Genomic DNA, 13,895 nt, shown 5'->3' with positions numbered 1-13,895 from the left:
ACATGAGGCCGAGGGAGCATGAAATCAGGAATCTGTGAAGACTTTGAAGCACAAAAAATGTAGACTTTGAAGCACCAAAAGAATGTAGCATTGGATTTGCAAGTAATAGATTATGGTCATTAGATGATTATTCTTGAACTGATTTAATTGATCAACTTTCGGTTGTTGTTATGGTCTTTAGAATAACAACATTTTTCCATTCCCATGTTCAAGAACATATATGATTGTATTTGTATACATGATTTTATTATTTTTCTATTGATAAAGATCTTTCCTAGTTTTACAATTATAATCTTAAGAGTACATTGTTTATATTCTTTTGTATGGTTTTTAAATTTATTTTATACTTATTTAAGAAATTGGTTCGATTATTTTATAAACAAAAACATTGAATTCAACAAAAAATAATACACAAGGGTAAAATGGTCATTTTATAATTCAGCACAACAATTCAGAGGTTTCAACCAAACAGCATGTTAAAAATTCAGATCTTAAAAATTCAGACCCTCTTAGAAATTCAGATCTCTTAAAAATTTAGATCTTAAAAACTCAGATTCTGCCAAACAGCCCCTTAGTAATGTGAATCTAGCTCATGTCAGATAAAGTACCAAGGCGAAGTTCTCCTCAAATTCCGAGGCATTCACTTTTATGATGTGAGTGCATAGTAAGATATGAAGTATTTAAATAATTGAATACTATATGTGCTTATGCGCAAATATGTTCTGTGTTAGATGAAATGTTATAAAGATAAATCTATATGATTTTTACCGTACATGTATTTTTATGAATATAATACATTGGGTAATGAAGGATAATGAAAGGTAAATGATAAAATGCCATAGTACGATGAAAGACGAAAATAATAATAAAAGGAACTAGTACTACTATACTAACAATGTAAGAACTAGTATTACTGTACTAGCAATGTAGGAACTAGTACTACTGTAGTAACGATGTAGGAACTAGTACTATTGTACTAATGGTGTCGGAACTAGTACTATTATACTATCTATGTAGTTATTTAATAGAATATATATGGTAATAATGATGGTTCTTAAGATATGACTCTATACATGAATAAAGAAGAAAATGGAGATGAGTAATTGGGTTAACTGTTTGTTAATTTAACATATTAATTATATTATTGTGGGTTGAAAACCCTATGTACTCACTAGGTTTCCCAACCTGACCCACTCAACTTCTTTGTATCACATGTAGCGATACAAAGGTACATGAATGATGAGAAATTCAAGGAGATGTAGACTGTTAGTCTAAGATACTGTAAGGCCTATATGTGCTTATGTTTTTTATCAGTTATGACATCCCAAGCTTTTATAAATCACTTAAAAACATTTCTTTGGATATAATTTTACGGGACCAATTCCGTATTTATAAATAAACTATGTTTTAAATAATCATAAATACAAAGTTTTAAAATGGCCGTAAAAATTAGGGATGTCACAGTTGGTATCAGAGCATTAGTTTAAGCTAACTATGAGTTTTAGGGAATTTCTAGACTTAAAATTAGAATGCTAAGCAATGATTGTGAGGTGTGAGTCTATTTTATTTTAGGTAGTATACCTGAATTGACACAAACACTAGAATACTTAGGGAATGTGCCTTAATTGCTATTATATGCTAAATGATTCATATGATAGCATGCTATTTGAAGATGCCCTAATTGCTAGAATATATATATATATATATATATATATATATATATATATATATATATATATATATATATATATATATATATATATATATATATATAATAAGTAAAGTATTACTATATGAATATAATCAAACCTACAGGTTTAGAACGACATGACGATCACGAGGAGTGGTAGAGTTGCCAATATCGAAGGAGGTCCAACACCTTAGAATGCCGGAGCGGGAGTTGCTCAGCTCCCGATGAATGAAGTTCTATTGATGATGCAGAACATGATAAATCAACAAAGCGTGAGTTTATGGAACTCCTAACCCAAGGACTAGCTAACACTAGGGGTGGAGTACTGATAGTCAACAAACCGATAATCGTTGAACGAGTCAACAATGGACCGGTTACCTCTTGTCCAACAACGGTTCAGGAAAGTAACGATGACTCAGAAAGTCATCAAGGACCAGTCCCTCCTCCGGAAGACTCAGAGATCCGAAGGAATAATGAGTCTAGAGGCTACTACAAGTATAAGGACTTCACGAGTTGCAAACCATCGAATTTTAATGGAAATGAAGATCTTATTGGAAATATGGATTGGATCTCTGAGATGGAATTAGCCTTCCTAACTTGTGGTTCCAAAGGCAAGTTACAGACCAGTTATGTGGTGTGACAATTCAGAGGCGGGGATGTTCGCTGGTGGAATACGTTAGGAAATATCATAAGCCCTAACGAGCCACTACAAATGACATGGGCATAATTATTGGTTCACTCAAGCGTAATTTCTGCTCAGCCCAAAACATGTTAAAGCTGGAGAACTAGCTTTTGATATTAAAGAAGGGCAACTTGTAAGTTGATGAATACACCAATGCCTTCGCATACAAGATCGAGTTTGATTTGAACCTGGTACCCGACGAGCTTATAAAAATCGATAGGTACTTTAAGGGACTACCATGGGAGTACACTGTGCCATTTAAGCAGGCTCCTACTTTTAAAGTAGCCATTTGGGCTACAAGGTCTATGGAAAGCATGATCAAGGAAAGAAACGCCTACAAGACTGAAGTTGGTGATAAAAGGAAGAGTTAATAATTCCCGAACTCCTATAGGAAGAGTAAATTCTCAAAGTTAGACCCCGACGACAAGAGATTTAGCGGTAGCAATGAAGCAAAAACGATACGATAAGTGTAGGAAGAAGCACTTTGGAAATTGTAACAAGGAAGTAACCTGCTATAAGTGCGGAAGGGCTGGCCATTACTCCAAGGATTGCACGTTCAAAGATAGAATGTGTTATAGATGTGGAGATAAGATGCATCTATCAAATGATTTCCCAAGGAACAACGAACCAGCAGAACCGAATGCGCCACTGAAGCCAAAGGCAAGTGAGTTCCATATGATCCTTGATGAAGCAGATGACGCTATAAGTGATCAAGAATAAGGAGTTGCTTATACGAAGTACAAGACATGAAAAAGACACCTTATATAGATAATAACAGGTTGAGTAGCCTAATATAAGAGGCATAAAGTATAATAGACTTTGAATATAATTGTAACCATTTTCAGAAGTTATAAAAATCCCTAACTATGTTTTACTATCCAACGTGTTAAGTTGCTATGTGGTTTTCTTGGATGGTGACTTGGGGACTGCGAGTCAATTCTTGGGATGAGTACGAGTAGGTGTTAAAGGTAGTAGAGGCATATACTACCAGAAGCACTGATTCGCACTTGGATCATGGAAAGTCACAAGGTTACCAAGACAGTAATAGTTGAATTCATTTTGTTCATTTCCATCATTACCTTTGTTTCGGTAATGACTAAGAAGATGAATGCTATTCCGACCTTAGTGTTCATATCGAATCGAGTCCGACTAAGATAAAAGCTACAAAGTAAGTTACTCAATTCAGAGAACCAAGTTCGATGTAGCATTTGAATTAAGTCAGGAGATCGAAGGAAAAGACAAGCGAAACGATAAAAAAGAGTATCACAACCACCGTTAAGATTTAGCATCATGTAGCTAGAAATGCTACCTATCATGATGTGATTATATCACAATAGAACATGAAGGAAAGGTATCATCAGTGTTGGAGTCTCACTCAAAGAGACCTAAGTCTAGCCATTGCATCATACGATAAAAGGTCATTAGAGCATGACCTATCGGTCTGTTGCGGTAACCTAAGTAAAGACCTCATCTTAGGGTAAGTATATTCTTGAAGGAGTAGCATCCTCCAATAAAAATCGAATTTAGAATGAAGAGCAGATGCAAGGTTGAGCACCGTCATCAGTCAATAAGTCCAAGAGTTGGAAACTCATTTGAAAAGACACAAGAGATTATAGTTATTACTTATGATGGAAAGGTAACATGATGAGTCATTGTACAAGCCCTGTTTTCTTGATGATTTTAGGACGTAAACATTCTACGAGGGAGATAATTGTAACACCCGCAGATTCGGGCTAGACGCTTAAGATATTATAAGCGATAAATATGACTCTTTGATAGAATATTATTTAGGATAAATAATATTAACCAAAATTATAGTATATGAGACAAGGATTCCGTACATTTATAGAACTCTGAAATCCGACTTCGTATGAAGAAGTTATGCTTCTTCGAAGTTTCAAGATTAAATCGACATGACTCCGTGTATCGTAAAAAGTGAAGTTTGATAGATTACTTATTAGCCTAAGTAATCTAAACGAAATTCGTAGTAGTCATAAAACCAAGAGCGGTGTTATAGAGAATGTCCAAATCTGACTTCGTGAGAGGAAGTTATGAGTTTTCAAAGTTTCAGCGTAGCAGTATACGATTTAGAAAACAAAATTGAAATCGGTCGATTGTTAGGAAAAAAAATCTAAACGGGAATTGAAGATCTCATTAATAGGAGTTCGTTGATATAAAGACAGTCGAGAACGGACATCGGACGAGGGAGTTATGACTTTTAACGAACGTTAATAGCTAAGCATGTTAAAAATATAACTTGAAAAGTAAATTCAAAATTAGCCGAGGAAGTCTAATTGAAAATTGTATATCTCGTCGATAGCTACGCGTGGATATAAAATGCGTTGAAAACGGAGCTCGTATGAAGAAAATACAAATTTTTGAAGTTTTATAAACAATTCACGCGCAGGCGCGTGCGCCAACAAGGTGTGCGACGCTCCTATGACATACCACAAGATCACGACACGTGTCACCACCCAGACGACGCCTCGTTAGCACCCCCGACCAAGTGCGTTTCGTGTATCCCGAATTTTCCTATAAAATATTGCGAATTCTCTTCATTTCTCCACACCTTTCTTCTGGATTCTCTCTAAAACACTTTCCACCGTTCAACCCTTTTACTCTCTAGTTTCCGATTACTTTAACGAGGCCCTGAGGTTTCAAATAGCCGATGAATAGAAGCTCCTGGATTAGAGTTCTACCCGCAAAATTTCCCAGTTTTCTTTAAAAAACTCAATAAGTTTAGCTACACTTATTTTATTCAAGTGTAATTTTTAATTATAGTCATAGTCGTTATTATGATCTTATAATTAAGATCTACCACACTTTCCACCGTTCAACCCTTTTACTCTCTAGTTTCCGATTACTTTAACGAGGCCCTGAGGTTTCAAATAGCCGATGAATAGAAGCTCCTGGATTAGAGTTCTACCCGCAAAATTTCCCAGTTTTCTCTAAAAAACTCAATAAGTTTAGCTACACTTATTTTATTCAAGTGTAACTTTTAATTATAGTCATAGTCGTTATTATGATCTTATAATTAAGATCTACCAGTGATTCCAAGTCATTATACTAATTGATCTACTTACGGGGATGATGTCTAGGCCGGATTTAGTGAGATGTTTATAGTAGGATTTCTAAACAACATACTTTATATACCAAACGGACCCTACTTCCGATATGATCCTAGCTATTTTTTCCTTTGATAGATCTTGATGGAGACATTGAGATTAGTGAGGAATCTACACTATCATTAGTAGCCAGGAATATAAGACTAAGACTTACTAATGTGAATCTTGGTCAAGTCAAATAAAGTACCAAAGCGAAGTTCTGCTCAAATTTCGAGGCATCCACTTTTATCATGTGAGTGCATAGTTACTGTCCTCTTACACACACACATATATATATATATATATATATATATATATATATATATATATATATATATATATATAAAGTATTTAGATAATTGAATGCTATATGTGCTTATGCACAAAGATGTTATTAGTTAGATGAAATGTTATAAAGATAAATCTATATGATTTATACCGTATATGCATTTTTATGAATATAATACATTGGGTAACGAAGGATAATGAAAGGTAAAAATGAAAAAATGCCATAGTACGATGAAAGAAGAAAATAATAATAAAAGGAACTATTACTACTGTACTAACGATGTAAGGACTAGTACTACTGTACTAACGATGTATGAACTAGTACTACTGTACTAACGATGTAGGAACTAGCTAGTACTACTGTACTAACGATGTAGTCATCTAATAGAATATAGATGGAAATAACGATGGTCCTTAAGATAGGACTCTATAGTTGAATAAAGAAGAAAACAGGGATGGGTAATTGGGTTAATTGTTTGATAACTAAACATATTAATTATATTATTATAGGTTGAAAACGATATGTACTCACCAGGTTTTCCAACCTGTACCACTCAGCTTCTTTGTATCACATGTAGCGATACAAAGGTACATGAATGATGAGAGATTCAAGGAGTGTAGAGTGTTAGTCTAAGATACTGTAAGGCCTGTTTATGCTTATGCTTTGTACCAGTTATGACATCCCAAACTTTTATAAATTAATGAAAAATATTTCTTCAGAAATACTTTTATGGGACCAAATTTCTCATTTATAAATAAACTTTGTTTTAAATAAGCTTAAATAAAATGTTTTAAAATGGACGTAAAAATTGGGGATGTCACAGATCTGGACACACCATTTCCGGTCATCCAAAATGAATACTATATTGTACTCTAGTACATAATTCGTACATCGACACCTGATAGTGTCACGGAACAGAACTCTACTCTCTGTTCGTAACTTACATACATTCTCCGAATGAGACTACCCAATATCAAACTTAATTAAACTAGGCATCTACAATAAGTCTTATCTCATTAATGGGAAATACTACAAGGCTCATAATCAACTTCAAATACCAACTCCGTTTAGGTAACACTATCCTATTTTTACTGTATATATTTAACACATAACATTTAGGTATGAATATACTTTTATCTTTCTTGCTAATAATACTTTATTTATTATCATCATGTAATAATATCATTTATACATCTTTAACACATATAAAACCATATATGCTTCGTACATAGTACATCATCAATATACATCTAACACACATTCCTAGCAATACACATATATTTCATATATAACTTTCAATAGATATTTAATACTTTAATTAATACTTGTATTATAATCATGTTTATTAAATGGACTATACAATCACTTGTTAAAAGTGGATGACTTGCGATTTGGGCAGCGCTTCGCCTAACACCTTAGCTTTTCCTTTGATGTGACCTAAGCATACATCTCACTAAGTCTTAGTCTTATATTCCTTGTGACTATAATACCGATAGTCTATATTCCTCAATAATCCCAATGAATATTTATCTATAGCTAATAAGGAACAACTAGGTAAGATGATATCGGATGTATGGTTCGTTTGGTATATAGAGTATACTGTTTGGAAATCCCACTTTAAGAACTTCACTAAATCTAGCCTAGACATCAACCCCATAAGTAAATCAATTAGTATTTTGACTAGGAATCATTAATCTTATTTATAGATTCACAATAACGGCTATGTATATAAATATAAGTTACACTTGAAGCATAGTATGTGCAGCTTAACTTACAGGAATTTATAGCGAAAACCGAAAAGTTTGCAAGAAAAACATCCAAACCGAAAGCTCTATTTCACTGGGCTATGTGGTGCTCCAGAGCCCCGCTAAAGTACTCAGAAGTCCGGAAAAATTCAGACTCAAGGGTGCGAAAAACGTCTCAAAGAGAAAGAGACTTGAACTGTGAGAGAAATAAGAGAAAATGAGCCGGTATTTATAGGACTACATGTAACACCCGTTTACCATTATGGATAAGTGGATCATATAAAGGAGTCAAAGGTATGGTTTTTGAGGATAACCATGTGCCACAATGTGCCGTATAGAGCGCCACGATATAGCATGCAAGATGGAGAATGCGTGTTTTGGGTAGGCGCCACGACGTGGCAAAAGAATGGCTACGATGTAGCGAGCGATGCAACCCAAGCCCTTGGATTTTTTAGGGTTTTCTCCATATTTAAGCACCTTAAATTTTTTTTTTGGGTTTTCTCCATATTCAATCCCTTCAAATGTTCTTGGTGTTCTTGGCCATTTGAAGACTCATTTCTCATATTTTGGTGTGGAGCTTGAAGACCAAGTTTCTTGCAAAATTGTTTTGGTGAAGAGCTCAATTATAGATCTAGCAAACAGACTTCATTTATGGACCATTGTGAGTAAAAAACTTACATCTTGAACTTTAGTTTGCTAGATCTTGTAGTTTGATCATGTATGTCCTTTTTTAGTGCTTGTGCTTTGGATTTAAGTGAACTCCAACACATCTTGAGATTATTTTATCATCTCATAATCTTGTTGGATTAGAAAAGTTTGCATCGTATCTTCTTCTTGAAGCCATGCATGTTTTCGAAAAGGATTTATGCTATTAAGGACTTTGGGTTATAGATCTAGCTTTGGGAAGGAGTCCTAATGGATAAAGTTGGAAAATTTATCCATTAAGTCAGTAAAAGGAACTAGATATGAGATTATGGGCCTTGGTCTGAAGGAATTAAGCACTTAATGGAGATTTTGGCATTCTTCCAGAAGCCACGACGTGGCGTTGCTTGGAATCGTGATTGTTTTGTCTTGACATTGGCACGATGTGGCCAAGGAGGGCCCACGACATGGAAATGTCATGCATGTTGATTGTTTGACCATACATTCCCACGACGTGGCCAAGGAGGGCCCACGATGTGGTGTTGACTTTGACCAAGTCGACAGTTGACTTTTGACCAGTTTGACTGTAACATCCCAACCGTCAGGTATCATTATTTTCCATTTAGATTTCACGTTTTAAGTTCTACTCGACGAGTTAACGCTGTGACTCGTCGAGTAGAAGCGGGCCGGGACACGTCATTTAATGAGTGACTCGTCGATTCGGCATGGGGGACTCGACGAGTAGGAGCTGGCAGTGGAAACCCTAAGTTTCAGGGTTTTTGCACCCTATATATTGGACCATTAGCGCCTCCCACTATCCTCTATCACCCCTTGAGAGCCAGAAACCCTAATTTCCATGAGTGTGAGCTTGGAGAGTGTTTTGGAGCTTTGAGAAGTGATTTTTGTGAAGGAAACTTGTAGATCAAGAGGCTAGCATCAAGGATTTCATGTGGATCCAGAGTCTACTTCAGTTTGGGCACGCCTTGGAGGTAATAAGCTGTTACCTTGACTTCTTTTCTTCTAGAATCATTCATATGTGGAAGCTAGGGCTTTCTTTAGTTATTCATGAAGGGATTTTGGTATAGGAGCTAGATCTAAAGTTGAAACTTCACATCTGAACCTCTTTTGAGTCCTAAGTCCATAAAGTTTCCAGCTCTTGCAAGGATGAGACTCTCCTAAGGTGTAAAGCTCCATTAGAAGCTTAGATTGGTCATTTAGAGCCTTTAGGGCCTTGCATGCGTGTAAAGTTTGCAACTTTACATGATAAACATGCCTTAGAAGCTTCGATCTGTAATCTGGAACCTTGGCATGGCTTAAAAAGTGTCTACATGGATGAAGGTCTGCAAGGACTCGGCGAGTTGCATAGTCAACTCGGCGAGTCACATGAAGATGGTCATGAACTCGTCGAGTTGATGAACAACTCGGTGAGTCCGATGAAGATTGCCTTGGGCTCGGCGAGTCAGTCGACTGACTCGGCGGGTCGGCTAGGGTTTTTCCCAAATCTTTGGACACGTATGAACTCGGCGAGTTAAAGGGGAACTCGACGAGCCAACCAAGGATTTCACGACTTCTCGAGTTCAGGAAGGACTGGACGAGTCGAGTCAACATGGACTGTTGACTTTGACTGTGGACTGTGAATTTGACCAAGAGTTGACCAGTTGACTTCTGAGGGTATTCTGGTAATTTGGAAATTTATGAAAAAGGGTTTTACGGTAACTATAGGTGGTGGAGTTCGTGTTGGTGATCCGGGAGTTGAGCTTTCTAGTTTCAGACGACAGTTGCGAGGTGAGTTATCCTCACTATACTAAGGGGTCTAAGGCACCAAGGCCGGCCCATTGGATATGTTATCCTAGCAGTGTTAGATGTTGAGTATGAGTTAGTGTTGCATGCTAGTGATTATGCCAGTTAGGTAGACCTGTAGGACTACCTGTGATGTTATATGATTATTGCATGCTCAGTGGTTATGTTGTATGTTATATGTTATGTGGGATGGGTTGAGGTTGTACTGCTCCGTGCGGTAGCCGACAAACCCTAGGAGCATTCCAGTTACGGGCTAAGGGAGACTCGTACTGTGGGCTCGGGAGCATTCCAGTTACAGGCTAAGGGAGACTCGTACCGTGGGCTCGATGGCAAGCCAGATGTGAGCTGTGGGCCCGTAAGGCAATCCAGACTCACACTGTGGGCGCAGGGGTAATCCAGTCTGTAAGGCTGTGGACCCATTACATGTTGTTCAGTTTGTTATGATATGTTATTGCTGACATGGTTATGTGGACTGTATGTGTATCGGTATTTTGGGGAAACTCACTAAACTCTCGGTCTTACAGTTGTAGTTTATTGTTTCAGGTACATCAGGGGATCGCGGCAAGGCGAATGTGTGATCGTACAGCTCCTCCTGATTTGTTTATATTTCTGGGAAAACTCTGATATTATATATTTTGAAAACAAAGTTGTATGGATTTTAATGGTTTGAAATGTTTTTTTTTAAAGTTTAAATTGGCTTGAATTTTTGGGTGTTACAAGTTGGTATCAGAGCCTTGGTTTGAGTGAATTGGAGGAACACTCGTGTAACTCCAGTCTCAAATCAAGGAAAGAATTTTCAAAATGATTTTTCAAAAAGGTTTTCAAAATAAGTAAAGGAGGATGCAGGGTGTATGATCAGCCGAAGCCAGTAAGTCGACCCCAAAATACCATACAAGTTATTTGATTATGAGATATGTTAGAACAGCATGTTAGTACTAGGATAGGGATCTTCAGGAATTGCATGATAGAATTGTCTGATTACATGATGCCTGCTAGCCTAGGATTTCCTTTGTATGAGATTGACATCATTACTGTAGTTGCTTAGTGTATGCATCACGGTTATACATAACCAAGATTTTATAGCCTGCGAATGTTTGATTTGGCCTTATGTTCTGTTCTTGTTTGATTAGGAGCTTAGGGTGGGATTGGATATTCGAAAGTCTATAGGGTCCAACATTATGTATGGCTAGCATACACTAGTGCTGCAGGGTTGGTGGAAGTTTCATGGATGGAGGGGTTGTGTGAGGCCGGGAGGCCAGTCATGAGATATTTAGCATTCCTCTAGGAGTGAGGATTGAGCGCTCGCAATGTTGTGTATTCAATTAGGGCGTTGTGGTGATACTTGAGACAAATATGGGTAGGTGTGGAAGGTAGTAGGGGCCCATACTACTGAAAGCATAGGACCCATACGCGTGTCAAGTAAGTCACAACCCCTAGGGTTAGTAGGGAGTTGGATCCCAGTTATTTATACGGATTATCTGATATTTTGTGGTGTGTTTCAGAATGGTGATGACGAGGCGCTTTGTGGCTGGATCCGGTTCGGGATCAGGATCAGGGGACAGAGGCCAGGAGGGGCCGAGAACACCTGAGCCGGTGGTGCAGATGGGTACAGAGGAGTTGGATTCCAGGATTCGAGAGATCCTGCATGATGAGGTTGTTGCTGCGTTCCGGGCACAGTTGCTGGAGATGTTCGGGTCGATTAAGACCGCCATGGTGGAGTACTTTGATGAGCGCTATGCAGCCCTTGCAGAGACAGCCGCCGCAGTAGCTGCATCAGTTGTATCAGCGGCAGGGGGAGGAGTTGGTAGAGGCTTTCAGTACAAGGACTTCGATAACACGAAGCCCCCTACTTTTGATGGGACGCAGGATCCCATCAAGGCTACGAGGTGGATTTCAGATATGGAGGGGTGTTTCTTCACCTGCTCGTGTCCTACTGACCAGAAAGTCAGGTGTGCTCTGAACCTGCTTAGGTCCGGGGCCAAGGACTGGTGGAGACTTGCGATTGGGTCGTACACTGACGATCAGAGGGCTGCTGTTACTTGGGAGCAGTTCAGGGACATGTTCCCCGCCCGTTACATTCCGCGGGTTGAGCGGGAACGTTTGCCATAGGAGTTTCTGAGTTTGAGACAGGATGGGGAGTCGGTGACGGAGATCACCCGTATGTTTGCTGAGAGGGCGATGTTTTGCCCGAAATTTGCTTCGGAGCAGGCTCAGATGACCCGTTATCCGAGCATGCTCAAGACGGATATCCGTCAGTTTGTGTCTACCCAGCGATGTGATACTCTTCTAGAGTTGTAGGAGGCCGCCAGACGGCGTGAGTTGGAGATTGAGTTGTAGTTGAGAGTGCAGCGGCAGGCCCCGGCACAGTCTCAGCCGGTGCTGAAGCGGTCTAATACCGCTGATACTAGGACCGGGGGTCAACAGAGCCGCACTTGTGGGAAGTGTGGAAAGGGTCATTCTGGTGTGTGTCGAGTTGGTAGTGGGTGCCACAGGTGTGGCAAGGAGGGGCATTACGCGAAGGACTGTCGCCAGGCAGTCCCAATTCAGGATATGAGTTTATGTTATCACTGCGATCAGGTTGGCCACGTTAAGGCCAACTGTCCGTTGCTAGCCGTCAAGCCGGCGCAGGCTCCAACGCCGACTACCTTGAGGATCACGGATGGGAGACCAGTCAGGGCAGAGCCTCCGAAGGCTCAGGGTCGTGCTTTCCAGCTTACAGCCGAGGAGGCCAGGGAAGCACCGGATGTGGTTGCTGGTATGTTTCTATCCTTACTCCCATTGGTTATATCTGTTGTATGCTTATCTGTTATACTTGTGGTTAGGTACATTCCTAGTGAACTCCTAACCTGCACTGGTTTTATTTGACTCGGGAGCGAGTCGGTCTTTTGTATCTCAGACATTTAGTAGGGAGTTCAGAGTACCAGTAGGCGAGCTAGAGTGTCCGTTGCGAGTTTCTATCGCCAACGAACACAGGGTTTCTACTTCTTCGATCTATCGAGGGTGCGAGATGGAGATCTTCGGGGTACATTTTCCGATTGACTTGATTCCGATCCCCATGGGGGATGTGTGCGTGATTGTGGGGATGGACTGGCTCAGTCATTTCGGTGCCATGATTGACTGTGAGGGTCAGCGGGTAGTGGTTCGAACCCCAAGTGGGGGAGAGTTGATTGTATATGGCGAGGGCACCAGAGTGGGATCATGATTTTGTTCAGCCGCCAGGGCTCGACAGTATATTCAGCACGGGGGTGCGGGTTACTTGGCGTATGTATTGGATACACGAGCCAGGGATTAGATTTCGGTTTCTGATGTTCCGGTGGTCAGGGAGTTTGCAGATGTGTTTCCGGAGGAGTTGCCAGGGATACCTCCGGAAAGGCAGGTCGAGTTCAGGGTCGACCTGGTGCCAGGTGCGGCCCCTATCGCTAAGGCGCCATACCGATTGGCACCGCCAGAGATGCAGGGGCTGTCGTCACAGCTACAGGAGCTGCTAGACAAGCAGTTCATTCGACCTAGCAGTTCTCCATGGGGAACACCGATTCTTTTTGTCCGGAAGAAGGACGGTTCGCACAGGATGTGCATCGATTACCGGGAGTTGAATAAGTTAACGGTGAAGAACCGTTACCCACTCCCGAGGATAGATGATCTCTTCGATCAGTTGCAGGGCGCATCTTGGTTTTCCAAGATAGACTTGAGGTCTGGGTATTATTAGGTCAGGGTTAGAGAGGAGGACGTGGAGAAGACCGTGTTTTGAACTCGGTATGGACATTACGAGTTCGTGGTGATGCCGTTTGGAGTCACCAACGCGCCAGCAATGTTCATGGACCTGATGAATCGGGTCTGCAGACCGATGCTCGATCGCTCGGTTATAGTGTTTATAGCCGATATCTTGGTGTATTCCAAGACCCGAGAGCAGCATGAGGAGCATCTACGGGAGTTATTGGGAGTT

This window comes from Lactuca virosa, chromosome 8 (assembly GCF_052849685.1).
Source record: "Lactuca virosa cultivar CGN04683 chromosome 8, Lactuca_virosa_CGN04683_v6, whole genome shotgun sequence".
In the NCBI taxonomy this organism is placed as follows: domain Eukaryota; kingdom Viridiplantae; phylum Streptophyta; class Magnoliopsida; order Asterales; family Asteraceae; genus Lactuca; species Lactuca virosa.
This window is presented reverse-complemented; position numbering follows the sequence as displayed.